This window comes from Dama dama, chromosome 10, assembly GCF_033118175.1.
Source record: "Dama dama isolate Ldn47 chromosome 10, ASM3311817v1, whole genome shotgun sequence".
Lineage (NCBI taxonomy): Eukaryota > Metazoa > Chordata > Mammalia > Artiodactyla > Cervidae > Dama > Dama dama.
Genome location: NC_083690.1, coordinates 40,511,422 through 40,536,713, shown reverse-complemented (window position 1 = coordinate 40,536,713; position 25,292 = coordinate 40,511,422). Strand labels below are relative to the sequence as shown.

Sequence of the window (25,292 nt, the reverse complement as noted above, 5' to 3'; positions counted from 1 at the left end):
CAGGCTACGTTTGCTTGTTTTAGTACACGAAGGCAAGTATACCGAGTCTATGTACTAACTCCCCCTCATTTCTTGTTAGTGACATTTGTCACAATTGTAATGAAATGTTTATGCAGTTATTTTCTTGTTGCCTTTCAAGATAGTCTCGTTCATGCTGTGTTCCCCCTGTGTTTTGGCGCCGGGCACATACTCTGTGCCTAATTGAGACTTCTTGAGTAAAGAAGTGTCCGACAGGGACACATACTGCTGAGGGTCCAAGTCAGAGTCTGAAGGTGCCCGTTGTGTTTGCAGGCGGAGTCACTGGGTGTGTTCGAAGGCGGAGTGTTAGTGGGAGAGTCGGGGCAGAAGTGTGACTGCAGAATATGTTACAAAGAAGAGCAGGACTGCTCTCTGTAAAACACTGGAACACTTGCAGATAATTTCTCTACTTGATAATACCTTTCCTTGCGTTTTACTAACTCAGTGAACACTGTCAGAATCCTCCAAATTACAACAAGATAAAAAATAAATCCCAGCACATGCTACTATGATTTCTTTTCTCAGCGGATAATGGATAGAATGGAATATTCACTTCAGTAAAGTAATCACGGGCAGGCAGTTCAGAGCATTCTGCTCCAGAAGAGCAAAGAGTAGCCCAGATGTTCTCTTCCCCTCTGCTTATCACTGAGCCAAAAGTACAGTCATCTCTCTTTTTTTTTTAGTACCACTGGCATCAAAAAATACGTACTCTTTCATCTCTGTGCTCAACAGAACTTGAAACAGAACCTTAGAAGACCAGCTCCTCACATAAGCATGAAGTACTCTGAAAACCCTTACGTGATGGAGGTGGCCTTGTGAAGACCCTAGCTGTGAAGGTCTCCCAGGCTGTGTTGTGAAAGGTGCTGTGGGCAGACCCACAGGCGATGCTGCGGTGGTCCTCGTGTGTCCTAGTGCGACCAGTGACAACAGTGACAGATACTTGATGCTTGGGGTGAGTCAGCTGTTTTGGCACTTTACATACAATTTACTCCTTTAATCTTTGCAACAAATTCCACGATGAAGTTGCCTATTCGTTTTTTTCTTTTTTTCAAAATCCATCCAGAAACTGATGCTCAGAGAGTAGCTTGCCCAGGAGGGCAGAATTGGTGTTTGAACTGAGGCCTTCTGGCTTCAGAATCCTTGTTCCCAAAGACCGTGATGTACCTCTGATGGCGCTGATTATACAGTCAGGACCTGGGATTGACTGCCATTCCCTTTTCTGCTTCCTTCCTCCTCCCTTTGTGCTGTTTACCTGTTCCCTCTTCACTTTGGGTGTGAGTGTCTAGAGAAGCCTCAGTGCAGAGGCTTCCAGGCTCTCCCACCTGGGCAGTTACTGTTTTGGAATGTATCCTTTTCTCTGGACACCATCATTGGCTCTGTATGATTCTTTTGCAGTAGGAGCTTTGTTGTGGGTTCAGTTAGTTTCTGAATGCCAGTCACAAATCCTAGTCAACCTTCATCATGTTGATCATTTGAGAAAATATGTTCCTAGTTCTGATAACTGTTTTACATGCACACTTTTGGAAAACCTAATCTGTTTTTAAAGTTGATAACTACCTTGTGTATGCATTAAGTATGCAAGTTCCCAGTGTTCAAGAAATGCACTACACTATTAAAAAAGAATTAACAGCTTTCCCCTAAAGAACAGAACTAAGCTCAGTGTGGTCTGGAATTAATCCCTGCCTAGAAGTTCCACAATCAAAAGGGCAAAATGTGGAAAAGCAAAGATAAATAAGTAAAATTGGAAAGTATGCAAAGCCGTTAGAGATGTGCCAGTGACTCAGAAGTAGATAAAACCGAGAAACTCGTCCAAGCCCCGGGTTGTGAACGGGCAGCCCCAGCACTGGGCGCCTGAAGTGTTTCCCTGACTCTCAGCCCTCCTGTCAGTGGCGCACGGGAGAGCCTTCCATAGTCGTTGCAAAGAAAAGAATGCCCTGGAGGGAAAACAAAACAAAATACTATTTAATATTCAATTTGGTATTCTTTAAATTTAAAAGTGTTCGTAATAATGTCATAGCTGGATCAACAGTGTTGTCATATTAGCATTAAAATTTTCCCATTATTTTTTTGGCGTGGTGAATTAAAAAGTATTGTTTAACCTAAAGGATTTTTAAAGGTTAGATGAAATAGCATTTATTTTGCACAGTTTGATGGATTGCCAGCAGCAGGGAAGACTTTGCAGCTCAGTTGTTTTCATCACCCTTCTGATCCTCTTTTTCCACTTTTCCTTCCTCGTTAATTTTTCTTTCAGAGCCATGGCCATTTTACTTTATATAGAAGAGACGCCTAAGTTGTTAGGTGTTAATGAACTCCTCTGCATTTTATGTGTCTGTGTGTCTGCTTTATCATATCTCTTAATAGCCTTGCTGATGTTTGGGGAAGAGTAAGGGGAGGTTTTGCTTAATTTTGTGATATACTTTGTCTTGTACAATAAGCAGGATTATAATAAATTGCCATTTTAGAGAATCTGAATGTTATCTCATTGTATTCATTTTAATATAAAGAGAATCTTTATGGAAGAATTTACCGCATCTCAGGAGCAATTATTTTTAAACATAGTACTTGGATTGCTTTATTGCATTGTTGCTTAAGTGGTAGTGCAAGGGAGAAAAGAGTAAAACCTTTTACTAATGATCTTTTTTTACAACAGATTTCCTTCTCTGTACTCCCACTTTTAGTTATTTCAATGTTAAATTTACTGTTTGTCAATAAATAATTGTGATGTTCACAATTACAAAGCTCTTAAAATTGCTTTTCATATTTGCTACTTATGATAGAAAACCTTTTGACCTAAATATTTTATGGATACCTAAAATTTCATATTATTGACTTTAGATGTGTAGAGTTTAATTTTTAGTACTGAGCTACCATACGTAAACTGATTATATTATAAAATGAAATCAATAGAGAACAGACATGTTCTACTTTGTATGAATGTCCAAAACTAAAGTACATCTCTAGGCAATGAGGTGGCTTTCCATTAGTTCTTGGTTGGGGCTGTATTCTTGTGGACTTGACAGTGGGTGTTATACCAAAAGACAACTCCCATCCCCTAATTTAAGGGTGATGTTTAGAGTACTGTGAGTTTGTGAGAACTTGCTCTCAACCTCAAATAAATAGAGTGCTCCATGAGCTCCATTTTTTATTTCCGATTTCTGAGCACTTGAGACTATTTTGGAAAGTGGGCAGAAGTTCTTCTTGTAAGTTGATTGAGTTGATAAGACCCTAGAGAAGTGGACTTGTCCCGTAGAGTCTCAATACTACTTCCCTGCCTCCACAGAGCATCCCTAGTTTGTTATGATGAGCCTGAATAAAAACTAGATAGCTTACATTTTAGTTTAGATCTGCATTGGCTACTATAAGAAAAACATTTAAGCTGAAACCTGATAATTAAGTTTTTAATAGAATTTTCAATATGCTAAATCTACAAAATAAGAGACATATAAAAATAGTCTGAACAGGGAAGAGAATTCTTGGAGATGTGGAGCATGGTTGCTGATGAGTAGAAATAAATAGTAGATTGCATGGTGCTCAAAGTCAAATAGTAAATCGGAAGACATAACAACAATAATGGGGATATAATGAGATATATGTATATGTATCTGTATTGGGATTTCTGAATTTCAAAATAGAGAAGTATCTAGTTAACAACAGTAATGGGGATATAATGAGATATATGTATTTGTATCTGTATTGGGATTTCTGAATTTCAAAATAGAGAAGTATCTAGTCAGAATATTACATGTTAACTTCAAGTGGAAGACAGACAGACAGACCCAAGGATTTTGTACCCAGCTGATGGACAGGGAGGCCTGGAGTGCTGCGATTCATGGGGTCGCAAAGAATTGGACACGACTGAGCGACTGAACCGAACTGAATATTATTACTTAAGTGGTTAAAGGGTCTACTTTAAAGGGTTGGCAGACATACTATTGGTCTAACTATGAATTCTTTCAGAAAAAAATTAAGAAAATATTGAAGGCAGTGGCAAAATCTAGGGTGAAAAACCTGCACATTATTATAGAAAAGAAACAGTGGCTTGTATGCAACCAGTGGAACTTGAATCTAAATAATTGTTAGTTAATAGGTTGTGAAGCTAAGTGCATTCATTGCACAGAAAATACTGTGGAACATAACCAATTTTTATTTTCTTAATAGCACTGGAGTTCTTTTGCAAAACTCAAATACATTATTCCTTTCTATAGCTCTGAGTTCCTATGCATTTCTAATTAATTGATTGAAATATCTACTCTGGCAAGACCTGGAACCAAAGGGAGGAAAGATGGTGATAAATTTGGGATATTTAAAAGTGGGTGAGGAAATGATACAAATATGATAGACTGTCAGTTCTAGGGAAGAATACCAGAAACAATCTGATTTTCAGAAGTAATCATTAAAATAGATAGCATTTAATGAATGTTGCAGTTCTTGTTTTAAGTATTTTGTTATCTCATTTTATACTGCATATTTTCAGGGATATTAATGGACAGACCAATCATATATCTGCAAAAGTGTAAAGAGCATGCATATAAGGTATAAGATAATAGATACCTTAATTTTAAAGTTTTTCTTTTTTTACAATTTCCCCTTTGCTCTTTTTAAAAATTAAATTTATTTTTTTTAACTGAAGAATATTTATGTACAGAATTGTATTGGTTTCTGCCAAACATCAACTTGAATTAGCCATAGTTGAAAAGTCTATGGAGTAATCATAATAAGGAATTGAAGGGAGCTGCTGTAGATACAGATGTAAAGAGAAAGTAATACACTGGCTGGTGAGAACTATCTTCCTTTCTATAAGGAAATGTAAGCACAGATGATGCCAGCCGTCCACCTTTTCACTGTGGCAGGGTAGTCGGCTGGGTTTATATCTGATGAAAGAGAAGAGTAAGATTTCTCTGGAGGAGCCAGGACCTGAGTTTCCTGCCTTAGGAAAAGAGAATATATAGTTAATTTTCATGATCTCTATCAAAAGAACAATGAACTTTTGAACAGGTTGGTGAGCAAATGGAGTACAGAGCAAGGCTAATTGAATCTTCAACAGGGAGAATTTCTGGAGATAAGTAGATTTCTATGATTTCATGAGATGGGTTTTTTGGGGGCAATGAGAACATAAAAATAGTAAATTCAGGAGTGAAAACTCAATTGATGAAGACCCTGAATTGTGTTTTAATCATGAAGTCAGTTGCTTTCTATACTTTTTTTGCTTTTGTTTTCTGTACAAAGAATCCTATACAACAGAAGTAAATTTCCAGGTGGTGTTGTGTTACAGAATTCAGTAACTTGGATTGGATTTACTTTGGCTTTTGCTATCTGAATGGATTAGGAAAATTCCTGTTGGGCAACCAGGGACTGGATGATCAGACAGGCATCACATCATTTTCTTTGCTATGAAAATTATAATTCAACCTTGGGAAATTTTTCTAATGGTGTATTTTCTGTAGATAATACAAAGAGTAAAAGTAAGTAAAATAATTACTCTGTTTTTCTTCCTTCCTATTCTAAATAATAACTGATTTTTGGCAAATACATATTAATTTAATTTTAGGGATGTTATTTTTTAGTTCATTTTGATCAAAGATGTAAAAAGATGCATTATTTTATGCTCAAAGCTGTGCTAGCCAAGATAGCTTGCTGTAGATATCTGGTATCTTTTCATAAATAGCTATGTTTGGATAAGTCTTTTCTCTGAAATCATTTCCTTAAACACTTAAACCTAGTTAGATCACCCTCAAGTATAAGGGGTTTATGAACCATGTAGGTTATTTCAGGAATTCTTTCATACTGATGCAAACAGGTGGCTTTAGTATTATTGTGGAAAGGGAAAAAATGGGGGATTTTGGGGTAGCTGTTTCAATTATGCATCAAAATTTATTTTTTCTTTTTGTTAATAGTCTGATAAGCAATTTTGTTTACCTTTCTAAGAATTTCTCTTCATAATTAATCAAACCCAAAATGTTTAAGTAAACAGCAAAGTATTTTTCATTGTTTGAAATGGCTATGGCTGATTAAAATGCCTTCTATCAAAATTGACTGTATATTAATTATTTAATGAAATAATTATATCTTCTATATGGAAAAAAATATCAAAACCTTGAGGTCTTTGATTTTCCATTCTTGTCAGATGTAAAATTGTCAGTTTTTTTTGCAAGTGGTTGAGGAGCTGTAGGAACTACTGAACTAAAAGATACCTTTTCTTTCTATGCGTAAGCTGCGGCTCAGCAGCTGGGTGATCTCGGGGAGGCAAGCCTGTGTTATTGTCCAGTGGCATTGACTTACACTTTTACAGAGAGCAAATTTATGACCCTTATCTGGTGAAGACTTTATGAATGACTGGTATAAATCAAGAATTGAATGACTATTTTTTCCTTTGAGCATAAATCTATGATTTGGAGGCTGATTTCTGAGTAACTTTTTTGTAGCCAATTTAAATGATCATTTTCAACCACTTTTCTATATTTTGGCATAAAACAAATAACTAAAACATAACTTAATACCAGTGATAGATTGTTCTTCTGTTAAGGAGCTCCTGGAATTCACCTTGAACTCTTATACAACTCAGTAAATGACCTCATTTAATAATAATAGGGTGGTGGGAATCCAATGCCTGGGATTGACTGAAGCAACTATTTATGTCCACCTTTTAGGTGGGAGAGGTAAAATGAAGTATATATTTATTTTTAAAGGTATTTATGATGAAGTATGCCATTCATTGAGGAAAACAAGTAGATAGGAAAAGGCAGTCATTTCTGGGACATTTGCAGAGTGAATAACTTCTATCACAAGTCCTAGAAAAGTGAGAAAGTGTTAGCACACAATCTTCTGAGCACACTTTCCCTTTCCTTCAGGAGGTTGTCTCCAAAAACAAGATGGAAGACATGTCAGCTCACTTGGAAGGAAAAGCTAGAAATAGGTGGGTTTAAAAATAGTTTCATGAACACTTTCCTTCTCCTCAGAAAAATTTTGATTTATAGATGGCATCCTGTAGGTAGAGGGGTTACTTGAAATGGTGTTTTATTCTCAAACGGTCCTTTCTTTGTCTTCCTCCTGTTACATGCAGTTGTATGACTTAAAACAGTTAGCAACATGGAAAAAAAATAGTTGGTCAGGAGATAAGCAGTTGATCTTGGCTGTTTTAAAGGGACAGCAAGAGAGGGCTGTAAGTGACGTGATGCAGCCCCTGGTGAAAAGAGGAGGACCCCCTGGATGAGCAGGTTGAGGATGTGTCTGTTAGGAGGGTTGACTGAGTCATTGTATAGAAGTAAAGCCCTTAGAACAGTACTTGGCACATGGCGTTCACCCAATGGCAGCAGCTGTTACCGTGCAAAGCAAGGGCTGCCTGTGTGTTTTAATCATTTTGCAAGCAAAGAAACCAAATTTTGGAAAGATCAGGTAATTGTCTAAGGCCGCATAGGTAAGACGTGTCAGAAACCCATTAACAAAATGTTTTAATGTCTCTGGACGTTAGTGTTGTAAGAACTCACAACCTGTCTGTTGATGCTTCTGTCAGAATAACCCATGGAGCTCAAATTACTAATGGATTGTTTTCAAAAACTCATCCGCCTATCTAATCATATCTGTAGCCCTGTAGGGGACTCTGCTTAGCTGGGCTGACCATGTAATATTGCCAGGGCTTGCTTGAAAAATGAACTATTACACAATGATTGCACAAAGCTTCTGGAAGCTAGTGACACACTTGGCCTTCCAAGATTGTTTCTTGGAATGAATCAAAACTCCTTAGTCCTGGGATGAAGGAGAAACCACCCTGGAATGAATGAAAAATCCCGGAGAAGGAAAAGAACATCCCAGTAATTGAATGGAGAAGGGTGGGCTAACTAACTGCTTAGCAGTGAAGATACCTGGTTATGTTGGGAGATAAGCAGGGTGGGTAGGGATGTTGAGTGACCCTACCTTTACTTTCCAGGATTCAGTGTAGTCTGTGCTCCATTCATTGGCCAGCTGGTGGTTGGAGTCCACACTGAGTAGTTAAATCTGAGCGAGTCTGATTCTAATTTACAGTCCAGCTTCCAAAATGGAGGAGATCCTATTCAGAGTATCTTAAATTATTTAGGGTAGAGGAGAATTGTGATACGGAGATGGACTGTAGGATTAATACTAGGCCTGGAAAGATGAAGACCAAAAAAAAATTTGATTAAAGAAAAAATCTGACATTATTTAGTGCCTCTAAGATGCCAGGTCTTGTGCATGATGTTTGCTTATTAATTATGTAATTCTCATAAAAATATTGTTAGCAGGCATTGTGGAGACAAGGAAGCTAAGACTCGAAAAACTTAAGTAACTTAACTACTAGGGCTAGTAAGTGGTAAAGCTGAGATTTTCTTTTTAAACCCAGGCCCATTTTAATATATCACATAGCTCTTAAATGAAAGATACCAGAGTAAAACATTAAAAGTAAGACATTTCGGGAGTGCATATCTCATCTTCAATCTTGAACTAAGCTTGTTGCAGGAACCCCAGAATTCATGTTTCTCTGGAAATAATGTTTGAACTTGTGATTTGTTACCTGGGCCATACTGCAGAAACCTATTTTATGTGCTTATGGCTGTCTTTCTGGGTCTTGATATGTATATCTATTTCTTTCTTTATAGCTTTCTGTACTGTTGATCAATAAAATGCATGTAATTATTATATAAGGGCTTCCCTGGTTGCGCAGCTAGGGACTCTGGGGCCTCTGCTCCTCACCTGAAGCCGGCCCTTCCTGTCAGCACCGCAGGGGCAGGAGCCCCGGAAGGTGAGCTGTCAGGCGTTCGCCTCTGTGCCGGGTGGCAGCCGTCTCCATCCCTGTGTTCACGAGAGACGCAGCGCTGCCGGTGCGTCACTTTGCAGGTATTCCAAATTTGGGAATAAACAGCACTTCCCTGATACATTTTTATGTTCCATTTTTCTTTCCATGTGCGTATTCTTAATGAATTGTTTCTGTGTATTGGAAGTGTGTCTTAATTAGTAATTAAATTCTTTTCATAGCAAGTAACAAAAACACTCTAGTCTACTAAAAAAAAAAAAAAACACTTGTTCTAAGGCCTCAGTGGTATTTTCATGTGGGGATTGCAGAGTCCAGGCCAGGCACTGGGCTGTGTTAGACAGTGAGGAGCTTCTCTTCTTGTCCGACTCTTCTCTGCCTCATCTCTGTCTCTGCCTTTGCCCCCCTGGCTTTAAGGTCACTTGAAACAGCCTTGTCTTTGCTTGTTGACTTCCTTCTCTCTCTGTTCACTGGTTTGCCCTCGACCTCTGACCACACAGTCCTATGTGGCTGCCTCCCTGCTCATGATTTTTTATCTCCTCACTTTCTAATGAGCAGATTCTAACCAGAATCTCTGAGACGTGATTCCAGAATCCCAGAGACAGAACGACCTGATGATTGGCCCACCCTAAGTTAGATAGCACCACTAGTTAGGCATCCATAGGATGTCCATGGTCTGAGGGGCGAGTCCTGCTCTCCCCGAGTGCCGCTGGGGGTCGGTCTTCCGCTGGATCAGAACCAGGGGTAGATTGGGAGGTGCCTGATAGTGGTGCATTACTCACTGATTATATTTGGCTTTTTTGCTTCTGGCTTTCTGTATTTTACTCCTTTTAAACTAAGGAAGCAGTTATCGCCACTCATTTTGTATTTTCAAATTAAAATTCACTTCCAAAGTATTCCCAGTAACCTTAAAGGGCTTCCAGAGAACTGTGGTACAAGGAGGACCAGGAGCACACTTACTCTGAAAACTGAAGAAGGTATTTTAAAGCAAACTCGTCTCTTTTACTCACCAGGACCCTAATAGACTGCTGATTGTTTAGCTGGGTAATCTGAAGACACACACATTGGTTTGGTCTATGAGTAAGACTATGCCTTTTAGTCACATTCTTTGCTGCTTCACTGCAATGAGAAATACCAAAGGTGAGTGCCAAATCAATTTTTCAGTATTGTACTTATAAAGGCAGTCCATGAAGTGGTGAATGGAAGAATCAAACTCTTATGGTAATCTTTTATTGTAATCTGTTTTCAGTTCTGTCAGAGAAGCAGCATGGCCCAGTGGACTAAGGGGAGGATGGGGAATTTGGAGCTCTGAGAGATAATCTGTTTTGCAACTGACTAGCTTTGTGACCTTGATAAAAGCACATTAACCTTCGTCTACTTCCTCATATGTAAAATGGGATCTACCTGATAGAATGATCAGAATATAGGTGCATTCTGACTTGAGCAAACTGAATAATAAGAGAGATTTTATATGAATCAGGAGTGGGTATCAGAAGACTGTGATTTGTAAGAAAATTCTCCCTAGAATTCATTTAAGATCCAACCTCTTCTCAGGCTTTTAAGCTGTGGTTAATTGACAAAAGTTAAATTTATATATACGAGTTTAAAAAAATACACTTACTGGATACTGTGAGAAAAAAAATTCTGGTAGAATTATGATTTGATAACTCAGTAAATCCATGTGAAATACTAAAAAAGAAAAACATGTTTTGCAGGCAGCAGTAAACAAAGACTGTTTTGAGACCTTAGATTTCAGGGTGAATTTTTTCAGTATGAGGATGACAGTAGCGCCATTTCTGCCATATTTTTGCTAACTTGTTGACACGGGCATCATCATATTGGTCTTGGCGTCATGACACCGGTGCTGAGTCGACATTCACACTGGCAGCTTGTCATCCTGCTCCAGTCAGGGATGGCTGTAGGCAGTTTCAGTTTATCTGCTGCTACTGGAATTTTGATGTAGCAGTGTTGAAGGTTTGATTTGTGCTATGGCAGTCTTATGCCTACTTGTGAACTTATTCTCCAGAGGGCAAAGGATCCTGAAAGCTAACATATAAACAAGCTCAACGGATTAATGTAGGAGGAAGAAATAAATAGCAGTTTGTTATATATTTATATTGAATTTTGCAAAGCAGTCTTAGTTATTTAAAAGTACATTTTGCCAGTTTTCACATAGAGAAACTCCTCACGTCCAGAGACTAGGTGGCTAGAGATGCAGCATCCAAATCTTATTAAGAACCCCGGTTTCCTAACCTCCCAGTCCAGACTGCTCTCTGAACTGTTGCAGGAGGGTGTTGGTGGACTGGGTCCTGAAACCAACTGGTATGTGTGTTTGAGTAGTGTTTGAAGGAGATATTCTACTCCCTCCATAGTGTAACAGAATTTGCTTATAACTCCCCAATAAAATTGTTTTCCTCCATCTGAAAGAGACTCTCCCAAACCAGTCTGAGGATGGACGCTGCTCTAGGGCTTTGTGGCTGAGCCTCACTGTTGCATGGGTTCACAGCATGTTATTGCTAACTTGTAAATATTCATTTACAGGAAAGAGTGACTAAAATCTTGGCGTTCTTTTCTACTGCTGAGATTTCTGAGTTAAAGCTAGTTTTCTGTTTCTTTTAGAGGAAGGTTTTCCCAAAGTTTCATCTTGGTTGCAAAACATATCCCCAGAGATTCCAGTCAACATAACTCATGCTGACCAGCTGACTCCAAGTATGACAGCACAGTGTTCAGCAAGTCCAAATGAAACCAGGTGGAGGCCAGAGAATATGTCTGCTTTTGTCTCAATTATCTGGTTAACTACTTTGGTTCTTGATTTCAGCTGGCCTCAAATGAATATTAACCCAGAGACACATTTTGTAGCCTTTCATGATACTACAAACATTTTGCCATTTCAGTTACTGGTTTATAGCTGGTTGCAATGCTTGATTTAATGCAGCGCTTGCAATGCTTGGTTTAGTCATTTTGATATGTGGGAGGAAGATTTAGCTGGATTAGATTTCTGTTATTTCTTTTCTCTTGAGAAAGATAAGGCAGGTTCTCAGATTGTTGCATATGATTAATAAACTCTCCTCTCCCAGGTATCCCATCACCATCTCTGTCTCTGTTACTATCTCTGTCTTCAGTTTTATCTCCATCTCTTCTTTTCCTCTCTTCTTCCTTATTTCTCCTCCCTTTTATTTAGGTGTATATTAAATAGGAAAAAAGTTCCAGCGCAATGACTGAGCGAATTGCAACATTAAAGACTGCTTGGCCAAGAACCTATTAATCTTTGTATGAAAGCCTTTAGGGACCGACATCAAATACAAACATGTTAGAAATCTTTTTGCTGTTCCAGCTCAACTGACCCAGAAAAATTTTAAGAGCAATAGTCACTGCTTAACAGAAAAAAACATACAATTGTAAATTTGAAAAGCTCTCATCTTTAACATGGCTCTTATGTATCACAAGTTTGACAAACTTATAGATTCCATGCATGCTGCAGTTGACTTCAAAAATCTGTTTTAAACACAATTTTACATTGAAGTTTTCTGTGTAGTTCGTGATTTATTAATAATTTTAATTTTTGGTAAATAAGTTACTTTGCATGTAAACACTACGATGTATTAAGGAAGTGTTGAGAATTGTTACCCCACATAACTGTCAATTTAGAGCAGTGTTCTTTTTAAGCAGTCAACTGAAGAAAGAAATAGTAACAGAAAAGAAGCAAAAACCGTAGATGTGGGTCCATCTTGTAACCTGTTTTTGCTGATAATTTTGGCCTGTTTTGTGATGGATTTGTTTTCTTTTCTTTGAAGACCTAGAGTTAGAAATTATGCTTGGTGTGCTGCTTACCTTACCAGGAGAGAGCCAGCATGATGGAGAGAAGACTAGGAAATCATGTTTTCAAAGGCTGTTTTAAATGAAGAAGAGTGTGTTAATTTGATTTTTCTTTCATCAGGATCTGTAAGAGAGTTTGTACTTTGTTCCCTTTGATTTTAGTGTGTGAAGTGGAGTTTTTACTCAAGTCCTTTCTTGAGTAAAACTTTTTTTGAGGATGAGTGTTCTAGCCATGCCACCTCGCACTTTCCTTGAGGAAGTTGGCTTCACCACAAGTGCCGCCCAGTTCTCTTGGAGAGCTACCAGGTATTGAAGATCACGTTTCCCCATTTTAATTCTCACAACTAAAGTACTTCCATTTCATAGATACTGATTAGCTCATCCTAGGTCAGTTTTCCAGTTAAGTGACCAAGCTGGGATTCTATCCCGAGTCAGCTGACCCAACACAGATGGTCCTGATTGCTTCCCTAGATTGCTTCCCCATGAGGTGCGGCTTGCTACCATCACCAGCCCAACCGCCTGCTTTGGGGGTTCTGCGACCCCTGGTGGGCAGTAGTGCTGGGAGCAGAGTAGGTTGGAATCAAGCATGTTTTGCCTCCATGTGACCCCCAGTAAACTCAGACACAGGTCAGAATTGACCCACTTCATAGCACTGTTTATGTTCTCTTGTTTCATAGGTGCGTTTCCTGGAGGAAAGGTGGGCTAAAATTCTAGAGCAATTTTTGAAGACTTTCTCTAATTGTTAAGTTTCTATCTGGATCCCACTAATAAGAAATGAAGTTGTATCACAAAGAATAAGCTTCCAAATTACATAATTCTTATTCTCATGGATTTAGGTGATTACTCCCGCACTTAGATTTCTAGGCTCTCTCCTCTACATTTACCTGTTAGCCCCAAGATTGAACAGTGAAACCGATGCAGCTTTCTCTCCGCTGGAAATATTAAAAAGGCAGGACTGTTGCTCTTGACTAAATGTTAGCTTTGGAAATTGGGCGTAAATTATGTTTTAGGTTGTTAATGAGTGTAGCATGATCCTAAGTTGAGTGGCTTGCATCCTAAGTTATTTTGAAGAGTTAGTTCCATAATGGTTGCAAACACTTGCATCATTTTATTTTCTATATAATACGGATTTTAACTGTAACACTAATGAGCATGAGGACACTTTGCATTCACTCACGTAAAGCAATTTGATGAGATAAAGTGAGGTGATATTTGATGGATTCAGTGGGACTTTAGATCAATTTGCATTTCAGTGGTATTTTTATGGCTCACTTCAGAAAACTTTTTTTAAATAGGATTTCTTGGTAAGTTAAAGGATTTAGGGGGATGATTATAAAATAATTGATTAAAAAGTGTGCAGTGTTAGTTTTCATTGAACTTAAGCTTGTATGAGTTAAATTTAAAACCTAATTCAATACTTTTTAGGTTTTATGTTTTCCTGAACCTCTTTTGAAGTATTAGTTTTGTCATACTTGTCATTCTAATCTAATGATGATTTGATGTTTGCAAACTGAATAAATTTGTATGCAAGGAGTTCTGCTCTGTTATTAATCAATGAAGATTAAAATTTGGCAACTGTAATAAGTGAAAAATTTTAAATAGAAAATGAAAATAATGATTATACTTTAGAAAGTACTTTTATTAATGTTCTTGTCTATGAATCACGTAGTATCTTTCTCATCTTTCTATTCTGTAACATTTAGAAGGTGATTGAACCTTAAAAGAAGTAATTACTACTAAATTGTGAGGAGTATGTAAATTAGAACAGAATATTTAAATTAGAACTGAATCCCAGAGTTGCAAATAAAAACCAGAAAGATGCTGGACTACTTTAAAAACTCATCTGCCCTCCCCAGGAACTTGCACAGACAATAGAATGTTCTCTAATGAAAGTATATCTTTACTTCTTTATTACTTATTATTAAAAAATGTAGGGCTTAAAATACCTAATAGATCCATCACATGGAGAATAAAATTCCTGGGTTAGATATCCAAAGGGCAGCAGTTACTGTTCCATCAGTCCAGGAGAGCCTGGGATGGTTTCACATTGCTTTTCTTTCCCAAAGATCTCTTGACACTAATAGACAATTAATACAATCCTTAAAAAATGCATGCAGGACATTTTATTGTAGCTCTTCACTATTGCTCAGTGCCCTTCAGGGGTGAAAGGAGATCTTCCAATGCAAAAAATAGATCTAAAAACTTAGCTGAATGATTAGTAATAAATGATTCTTAAAAAAAAAAAAAAAAAAAGAACTAACATTGTTATTTCCCAGTATTGAGAGGCCACCTCTCAATAAAAGATGAATGTGATTATTTCCAAGGCTGAAATTTGACTTTTTAAAAACGATGATTTAGCATGATAGCACAAATGTTTAATAGTATATGAAAGGCAAAACTTAAAAAAATAATATGGAAATTTATGAAACCTGTAACTCCTATCAGATGTTAGCAGCTAAAATTAGGTATGATTAAGCAGAATAAAAGCTTACTCACCTAGCTTTGTGGAAGCTTTGACTGAATAGAAGCTTCATCTTTTGTAGTGGTGTAACTTACTAGTGAAGAAACCACATAGCTGATACCTGTGGAAGAGGTAATGTGTTGATAATTGAGAATACCCCTTCTGTGTGTGTGAGAGGCTTGACAGCATCTTCATCACTATCTCATCTGATCCTCTCAATCCTGAGACATTGTTAGAGCAGGTGGGGTTATTTTACATTTACAGATGAAGAGATAGAATAATTGCTATCCAAGGCTACGTGGTTAACGTTTGTAACTAAGCTCCAGATCTTTCAAAACTCTCCTTTTCCCCACAGTGCTTTTAAGGTGCTGTATTGTATAGTCCTTTGATTTTATGTATCATATTTAACACTAAGCCAAAAATTTGCTACTAAGATTTACATGACGTTGCTATTTCATATTCTCAATATAACTTCTGCTTATAACATGTAACGAAGATTATCCTTTTATAGTTATATCGTCTTCCAGCTAAATTTGATGCCTTCATTTACAGACCAAAAGATAGAATGAGCCCCATATTCTGAATCATGTCTTTCTTTAGCCATGGCCTGTTCCAGACCCTCAGGAAGAGAGCAGCCTCACCAGCGTGTGTGTTTCCTGCTGCTGCTGAGTGTGTCTGTGCTGCCCGTGCCGTCTGTACAGTGCAGTCAGCTGCAGAGACAGCCCAGTCTTGTGAAATGTCTGTCGGGAAGGCCGCTCGCCCTTGTGTTCCTGCCCCTGGTGGCCTGAGAGAAAGTTGGCTCAGCCCTGGTCAGGAGTCTGGCTCTGGAGCAGCCGACGCCCGGGCTCCGCTCCTGCTGCCGGGCCTCTCTCTCCATTGCCCACGCTCACCTTTGATTCTTTGTTTTCCTATTCAAGTTCTCAATCTTTCTTGCTGTAGAATCTTCACTCACTCTGGGCAACCCTCATGCTCAGTTCTACAAATGCTTATTCTTCACTAGTTCCCTCACTGGCAGTGATCCTTCTGTGGACTTTTTGATTGTGTAGTTCACGGAAGTCTTCAGTTGAGCCTCAGCTGGTTAGCTACAACACAGTGAACTCATTTTTTTCAAAAGATGAATAATGTTAAATTTCCCCTGAGTAAACTCCATGCATTTGTTTACATGCCACTTTCTTGCTTAAAACTGATAAATTGTTTCTGAGGCCTTGATTATACATGAGGAACATGCAAGCTCCAGGTCCAGCTGTTTCACTGGAGACCATTATTGCACTTCTTACAAAACTGTGGTGAAATAGTCATGAATAATATTAACTTGTTTGGAGATGTGGTCAGCCTTTCCCAGGACTGACTCAGTGGACAGCAATCAGCTCTGTGCTGTAGATACGGAAGCAGAATCCAAAATTCCACATGTTAATACTAGTCCTGATTCTGTATGGGAATGATACTGAGAGTCAGTGTTGCTAGGAATGTCCTGTATTGGCTTAGCTAATACTTTCCAGTGGGTTTAAAAAAAAGTGTTTCTCCTACTTTTTAACTTGTTTCTTAATCCAATACACTTTTGGATGAACTATCAGACTCTGCTTTATAGAACAGAAAAAAAATTTTCATTCATGCATTTCTTGGTTTTATTATCATGTCATAAACGTATCAGTTTTGTGAGAAGAAGACTGTCAGAATGGCCAGCTCAGCCCTGACTACACTACTACCGAAGAACTCACCCCCACCAAAGGGCCCTTTTCTTGTGCCAGAAGCATCTAGGTGAATCAGAATGGGACATGAATGAAAATAACTCCTAAACCTATAATGGGCTTCCTAAGTGACTCAGACAGTAAAGAACCCGCCCAATGCAGGAGACCAGAGTTTGATCCCTGGGTGGGAAAAATCCCTGGAAGAGGGAAATGGCAACCCACTCCAGTATACTTGCCTGGAGAATCCCCATGGACAGAACAGCCTGGTGGGCTACATGGGGTTGCAAAGACTCAGACACAACTGAAGTGACTTAGCAAACCTATACTGTACACTTTTTAAAGTTACAGCTCTATTGAGGTGTAACTGACATACAACAAGCTGAAAATCTTTGTATAATTTAGTAAATTTTGATGTGTATATGTCATGAAATCATCACCACAATCAAAGTAGTGAACACATATATTCCTCCCCTCAGGTTCCCTTGAGCGGAGTGGTAATTCCTCAAACAGGTTCTTTGTGCATGCCTCCATTATCAGTCACTGAATCTGCTTTTAGTCACTGTAGATTAGTTTACATTTTGTAGAGTTTAATTTAAAATGAAAGCATGCAATATGTCTTCTTTTTGTCTGGCCTGATTGTTTTGAGATTTATCTGTCTTGTGTGTATCAATTGTTCATTGTTCATTTTTGCTGCCGTGTAAATATTATATTGTGTGGATAGACCATAATTAGTTTATCAGTTCATCTGTTAATGGATATTTGGATTATTTTGAGGTTTTGTCTATTACAAATAAAGCTGGTATGAACATTTTTGCTAAAGTGTTTATCTGGACTTAGGTCTACATTTTTCTTGGGCAGAACATAGGAAGCAGATAGTGGGGTCATATGGTAAGTATACTTTTTAAGGACACTCTTTCCGAAACGGTTATTCCATGTCTGGTTTCTTCACATTCATGCCGACACTTGGTGAGGTCTTCGAGTTTCCCCGATGACTAGTGAATTTGATCATCTTTTCATGTGCTTATTTGCCATCTGTATATCTTCCTTGGTGAAGTATCTTCAAATCCTTCATCCAGTTGACATTAGGTTGCTTGTTGAATTTTGGAAGTTCCTTATTTTGAAAGCAAGACTATCAGGTATGTGCTTTGCAGAAATTTTCTTCCAGTCTGTGACTAACCTTTCCTTGTTCTTAATAGTTTCTTTTGAAGAATAGTTTTTAAGTTTGATGTGGTCAAGTTTTCCAGTTTGTCTTTTTTGGTGCTTTTAGTATCATATCTAAGAAGCCTTTGTCTAATCCAAGATCACAAATGTTTGCTCCTATGTTTTATTTTAGAATTTTTTTAGTTTTTAGTTTATGATCCATTTGGAACTATTTTTTATATATGGTGTGAGGGATGGATCTTAGTCATTTCCTTCTTTCTTTTTGGTAAATGGATCTCTTATTATTCTAGTACTGTTTGTTGAAAAGGCTCATGTTTTTCCTCCACTGAATTGCCTTTGTACTTTCTGGAAATCTTTTGTCCATGTGTGTATGAGTTTGTGTTTGTTTTATTCCATTGATCTACTTCCTTATGTTTACACCAGTAGAATACGGTTTGATTACAGTAGTTTTATAGTAATTCCTGAAGTTATGTAGCATTAGCTTTCTGTCTTTGTTCTTTTGTTCTCCTTTTTCAAAGTTGTTTTGGCTATCCCATATAAATTTTGGAACCAGCTTGTCATTTTCTGACAGAAGGTCTGCTAGGGTTTTGATTGAGATTAGAATCGAATATATAGATCAGTTCGGGGAGAATTGAGTCTTAACAAATATTGAGTCATTCAAACCAGGGACAGGGTCTCTGGATCTCTGAAAATTTAAAATGAGTATCTGGGTTCAAAATGTAAACCACTCAGGATCACTGATCAAGAGACAAAGCAAAAGAAACAGCTCAGGTGCCTCATGGATTGAACCGCACACTGGAACACCGGTCTTCCCCTCTCCTCAGCTCTGTTGCGCTGCAGCTGACATGTGGCACGCATAAGTGGGGCTTCTCAGGTGGCTCAGGTAAAGAATCTAGCTGCCAGTGCAGAAACTCACATTCAGTCCCTGGGTCGGGACGATCCTCTGGAGGAGGAAATGGGAACCCATTCTAGCGTTATTGCCCAGAGAATCCCATGGGCAGATGATCCCGGCAGGCGACAGTCCATGGGATTGCAAAGAACCAGACACAACTGAGAGACTCAGCATGAACACACTGTGTGTAAGCTCAAGGTTGCAGTATAATGGCTTGACTTAGGTACATCATAAAGTGATTATCACAGTAAGTTTAGTGAATATCATCACATAACGATACAAAATTTAAAAAGTAGAAAGATACCTTTTTCTTTGTGATGAGAACTCAGGATTTTCTTTTATATGTAACACATAGCAGCATTAATTATATTTATTGTGTTGTATGTTATATCCCTAGTGCTTATTTATCTTATGGCTGGAAGTTCATTCCGATTGACTACCTTCATCTAGTTGCTCCCTTCTGCAACATCACCCCTCCCCCAGCCTCTGGTAACCACAAGATCTGATCTCCTTTTCTATGAGTTTGTTTGTTTTCAAAGTATAATTGACCCACATCACTGTGTTGGTTCCTGGTACAGGACATAGTGATGTGATATTTCTGTGCATTTCAAAATGATCACCTTGATTAGTCTAGTTACCATCTGTCACCGTAGAAAGATATTACATCTAATTAAACTGTCTTCCCCACACTGTACATTTCATACCCATGACTCATTTACTTTATAACTGGAAGTTTGTATTTTTTTTTGACATTTATACTTTTTAATCTCCCTCTCCTCTGGCAACCACCTGTTTGTTCTCTGTACCTGTGAATCTTTCTGTCTTATGTTTGTTCGTTTGTTGTGTTTTTTAGATTTCTCATATACATGAAATTATATGGTAGTAGTCTTTCTCTGATTTATTTCACTCAGCATAATGCCCTCTAGGTCCATTTGTGTTGTCACACATGGCAAGCTTTTGTTCTTTTTCATGGTTGAGTAGTATTCTGTTCATTATCCATTCATCTATTGATGGGCATTTAGGTTGTTTCCATATCTCAGCTATTTTAAATAATGCAGTGACATGAGAGTGCAGATTTCTTTTCAAATTAGTGTTTTCATTTTCTTTGGATAATTGCCAGAGATGGAATTGCTGGATCACATGGTAGTTCTGTTTTTGATTTTTTGAGAAATCTGCATGCTCTTTTACGTAATGACTACACCAGTTCATTTATGTTTACATTCATTTATCTTTACATTTCCATCAGCAGTGCATGAGAGTTCCCATTTTCTACATCCTCACTGATACTTGTTGTTTGTCATCTGCTCTGACAGGTGTGAGGTAATACCTCATTGTGGTTTTGATTTGCATATTAATTGGCTGTTTAGTTCTTGATCAGTTCCCCACAAAATTTTCATTTAACATGAAATGTCTAAATGTTAGATGTCCCACTCAATAGAAACCTCAAGCCCTCCATAGGCATCTTTGTCCCAAGATGCCAGTCAGTCATAAACAGGTGTACTCACCTTGTCTGCTGATACCACACTGAGTGGTGAACATTTTGGATGAAAATAAGAGGGGTTTAAGCTAGAGATACAAGAATATTCAGATCCTCCCTTGATCAGCAATGTCTTGGTTGGAATTTCCTGCAGGAAAGGCAAAGGAATACATGCAACAAAGATGGGACCATTATCAATAAGAGCAACATAATTCTGGTTATGGAAGAAAGAAGTCAGATATCACAGGTATCTAGATAACCACACCTCTTATAGAATTGTAGCCTTTCATGTTGCAGCATCAGTTTTCTGAAGGAGTGTTGATCCTAGTATGAGACTGAGCTGTGACACAGACAGTGGGATTGCTTATCACCGCCAGAGCTTGGACCCACCAGTCCTGTGTAGTCAGTTATGTAAAGACAACAAATAGAGTGGTGAGGGTCACTGCAGATAAACCACCAGTCCTTCAAAGACAAGTCAGAACTCTCTGTCACTGACGATGTGCCCATGCTGTTCTCTTATGTGGAGAATACAGCCTTACGAGCTAGGGTCGTGTTGTGGCTGAGGACATGAAATTAGCCTACACGGATTCAGATTACCATTCTGCCTTTGCACACATGGAGAGTCAATTTCTCTATGCCTCTTTTCTTTAAAGGGTGCAGAAAATTGTAATCATAGCATGGAGATATTAAAAACGAATACTTGGGTTTGTTGTGCTTGGTACATTTTGTGTTTTTAGCATAATATGTTTTTTATCTTTCATTTTGTATGTTCTTGTTGCCCCTGACTACCTGTGAGAGTGTGAACTGTGTGTTCAGTGAACGACTTTTGCTTTACTTTGTGTAAATTATTTGTTCTACTCACCCCGTCTCACCTCTTGCATTCCCTCTTACTTTTCTGATCTTTTCTTTTCACCTCAGTCAGCCTTCTCTTTTACTTCAAAACTAATTTCTTCCAAGAAGCCTGCCCTCACACACCACAAATGACTTATAGATTAGAGGAGGGATGGGAAATATGTTTACTTCCACAACCTCAGAAACAATCTCTCCATATCCAACCTGTAAAAATAAAAAGCCAAATGCTTTTTTCTATCCCAAAGCAAAGAGAAAAGTTTTAGCATTCTATCCTGTAACTTAGAGTTCAAAATATTTTGTGTCCTGTCTAGTAGTGCTGAAAGTATTTAATAAGCATTGATAAAAATATTAACCATTTTCTGCCAATTAACAATTTATTTTATTTAACTTATTTCTGACAATTTTAGACTAGGAATAAGACAAAAACACTAAACAGAGATAATAGTAGCTTGAAAACCCTTTATGTCAAATATATTAAATTTGAAATATTGGAAGGCTAGAATCCAAATTCAGAAGTAATTAAGCAAAATAGTTGACAGATGTCAGCCATGCTAATAAAATTTGTATACCCTGAATATTTTCCAGCTTGTAATTAACCGCACAGATGATGTGATCTGATTTTGTCACTGACTGCTTATTAATGAAGGAGATAATGACTAGTTACAAAATCCATAGTGCTAGATGAATACCAAGTTTAAATATTTCCCATACCGCTGGCACCAGGAGGAGTCATACAAACCTTGATATTAGTTTCATTTGTGCTTATTTTCTTCATCTGTGATTGCCAAGGGGAAACTGAATTTGCTAAATTCAGCTTTAAGTGACCTTGAAGATAGTAAATCTATTTTCATTTTTTGGTCAGCAAGCATAATGGCTTTTATTTTTAGATCTTTTTAAATTAAAATTTAATGTCATCAGGCTAGTGATATCACCAGTGAAAGTTTAAAAAGTGCAAACAGATAATGTCAAGTTCAGTTAAAGCCAAGCAGAACATAATCTGCTACTATGACTTGAAGATCTGAATGCAGGATACTATTAACATAAATAGTTCAATAACAAAAGAGCATTATTCATTATTTTCATATAATGTGACATTTACTTTAATATAGAAGAGAAACACTCTTCAGATGGCGAGTGAATGTCTAAGCATGAACAAGAGATTGTATTAGGTGTTTGACTTCAGAGCATGTTCTCACTAGTGATCATGAGCCCTCTCTCCTGTCTTTCATCTTTTCTGTCAACCAGTGCTGTTGAGCGCTCACTGTATGCAGACCCTACGCTAGTGTTGAGGATATAGTGGTGAGCCAGAGGATTCGGTGATGTCTAAGTAGCTCATACCCTAGAGGGAGGTGGACATAGTCACTCCAGAGGGTCTAACTGTGGTGTTGTGAAGGCAGGAATATTTCATTTTCAGTGATTCTGGAGGTCAAGAAAGGCTCTCTCAAGAATGGATTGCTTAAATTCCAACCTTAAGTTGACTAGGTGGAAAGGGAGGGAAGAGTGTGCAGGAGAGGGACCAGCTCAACGCAGGGTCCCTGTGGTGGGAGAGAACAGCCACTGAGTGTACGGGGCCTAGGAAGCCAGTTTCGGGAGATGTGTCTTATGCTGTATTGTAAAGGGAATCCTTTGGAGGGCTTAGGAAAAAGAGGGACCGTGATTAAACTTCAGTTTTGATTAAAAAAAAAAAAACCAAAATGACCAAACGTCTATGACTGCAGTTGGAAAATGGGTTGCAATGAGCTGAAGTTAAGTGTGGACTAGAGCAGTTAGGGAGCGCTTGGAGCTGTGTTGCCAACGAGTGTGGAGCCTGACAGGAAGCGGAAAGTTTGGGCAGAGGCCGTGGGGCAGCCTTTCCCTCCGTGTCCTGTCTCTAATGGGCCTCTGTGGCCCTCGCGCCTCTGCAGAAACCTTTACCCAGGCCTGCTGCTCTCTCGTGTGCTTTCCCCCTGGAAAGGACAAGTTGGTCTGGTCCTGTCCTTAGTTATGAGACAGGTGATCGATACCTCCTGAGCCCAGGCCCCAGCTCTTTGCTTTCTCCCTTGGGTGGTCTCTCTCTCTCCAGCAGAACGGTCTTCGGTGTTTACGCCCGTCCGCCAGCTGGTCTGACTGTGTGACCTCTGCACTTGGATGTCTCGCAGACGCCTCCAGGTTCACAGGCGCTTACTGCCCCTTCAGTGTCCCTTTTCCCCAACTGTTCTCTGCTGCCTCCTCACCATTTACTTACTTGCTTTTGTATCCCTGTGTTTGGGGTAATGCATACTTGTTGAATGAGTGGGGGAATTCAACATGTAATTTCAGGCGTAGGTAGTTCTGTTAAGAAGAAGAGGGAAGGCTTTTTCCTTATTCCATCCAGGAATAAGAAAGCTCCATTCATTTTACAGGAAAACTATAGTTTTTCAAAGTTCTTTTAAAAGAACCATCCCAGAGGAGTGGGAGGAGTGGTGCCTTGATACAGGGCAAGAGTGGCCATCTAGGCAGCCCAGCTGGCTTTTCTGTTTGTGAGAATTTGTGTTGGTTTGTGTTTTTTCCAGAGGTGTTTTGCTGGGGTGGAATGGTCACTGTCTAAAAATTTTCTCTCTTGTTAGGCTGTGTCCTTCCTTACGCTTTGGTTTTTGCAGGGAGTTTTTCTTGGAGATTTTTTTCTCTGGTCCCATTGGTTTTTCTAGGTTGCCATCTTCTTCAGCTTCTGATCTGGGATAAGGCAAAAAGAGAACTAAGAATATACGGCTGTGTCATTCTCTGGGTCCTGGGGTCCCCCCGGCCAATCTTTTTTCCACCTTTCAGAAGCTTTTATGATTGTTTTATTGATTAGGCTCAGAGTTTTTATCTTCACTTAGCATGATATTTCTCCTATTTCGGAAAAATTACATGTACTGTATCTTGATTTGGAGCTGGAAGTCAGGAGGCTTTCCTTAATGATTATATATCTTTTATATGTAGTTTTATATCTTTTATATTTAGTTCACATTAAATCAGAATATTCTCTTCCAAGGGTAAAGAAATGTTCAGCCAGTTTAACTTCTGTGTGTTTCACGCGTATTTGTCAGTATTTTGGTTTTGGAATTTTTGACAGCTCTGCGTGAATCTGAAACTTCGCTGATAATCGCAGTACTGTCCCATAACTGAGGAGGCGTCTGCCGTGCGCCCGACGCGCCGCCCGCCGTCTCTCACCTTCTCTCGGCCCCTGTGTGGCAGGCTGTGTTTCCTCTGTTTTTGTGCGGTAAGCATCTGAGGCTCATGGAAGTAAATTAACTTAGCTGAAGTCACAAATGAAGAAATGGTTGCATTAGGTTACGAACCAGAGTTTGTCTAATTCTAAACTATTTGCCCTTTGCCTTTATCATACAGTTGCAGAAAATTGGATAAAATCTTAAGAGTTAGGAAAATTTCCACCAGCCCTTCTGAAAACAAAATTAAAATTACTCTCTCAATGCTTTGTTTGGCTTGCATTTAAAGTAGGACTTTGAAAATAATATGGGTAAGAACAACCAACTTTCAGAAACTTTATCACGTTAAATACTTTGGATCCATTCAACTCTATCAAGTCTCTGCTTTTAATTTTCTTTAGCACATCGCTGACAATGTATTGTAAAACAGCATTTGTAGAACAAGTTAACAATGACTTTAAGCAATACCTGTTTTCAAACAAGATTAAACTGTATTTGAATTCAATCCCTGAGAAATAATATTAAATCAGTGGCACTGCATAGAATTAGGTTAATATCCTAGGGTATTGTTTTAGCTACAAGTATTTTTGGATGTTAAACTCTAGTGTCAAGTGTGTTTGCTTATGAGATTATTGCTTTACCATGAATTTATTCTCTTCAAATTCTGTTTCAGACTTTCAAAAAGTCTTTATGTGGCTCATCTTTTTAAAGACCGTGTAATCAATAGAACAGCTTTCAAGAAAAATGTTGAGAAAAAGATGGATGGATTTCATGAAGGGAAAGTTAATGAAGTGATGTGAAATATGAATGAATCTGATGTGCTGGGTTTTAGGCCCCTTTTTTGTGCAAGTGACAGGTTACAGAGCTCTGAACCTGAAATCTTATTAAAATGTTAGAGGATGGAGATAGAGTAAATCTCATCTTAAATCTCATCTCTACTCAGCAGGTTGTAATTCAGCATTATTTGTATCTGTTTTAATATATTAAATGTTACACATT

General features: G+C 38.4%; 1 protein-coding gene across 1 annotated transcript in view; it reads left to right on the top strand.

The window, feature by feature from the left end:
• The first annotated feature begins 390 nt into the window (after nt 1–390).
• SDK1 (sidekick cell adhesion molecule 1) overlaps nt 391–25,292 on the top strand; it is a 622,975-nt gene continuing 598,073 nt past the window's right edge. Inside the window, exon 1 of the mRNA XM_061153768.1 lies at nt 391–970. The gene's annotated coding sequence lies outside the window, so the exon portion shown is untranslated. The remainder of the gene's footprint in view (nt 971–25,292) is intronic.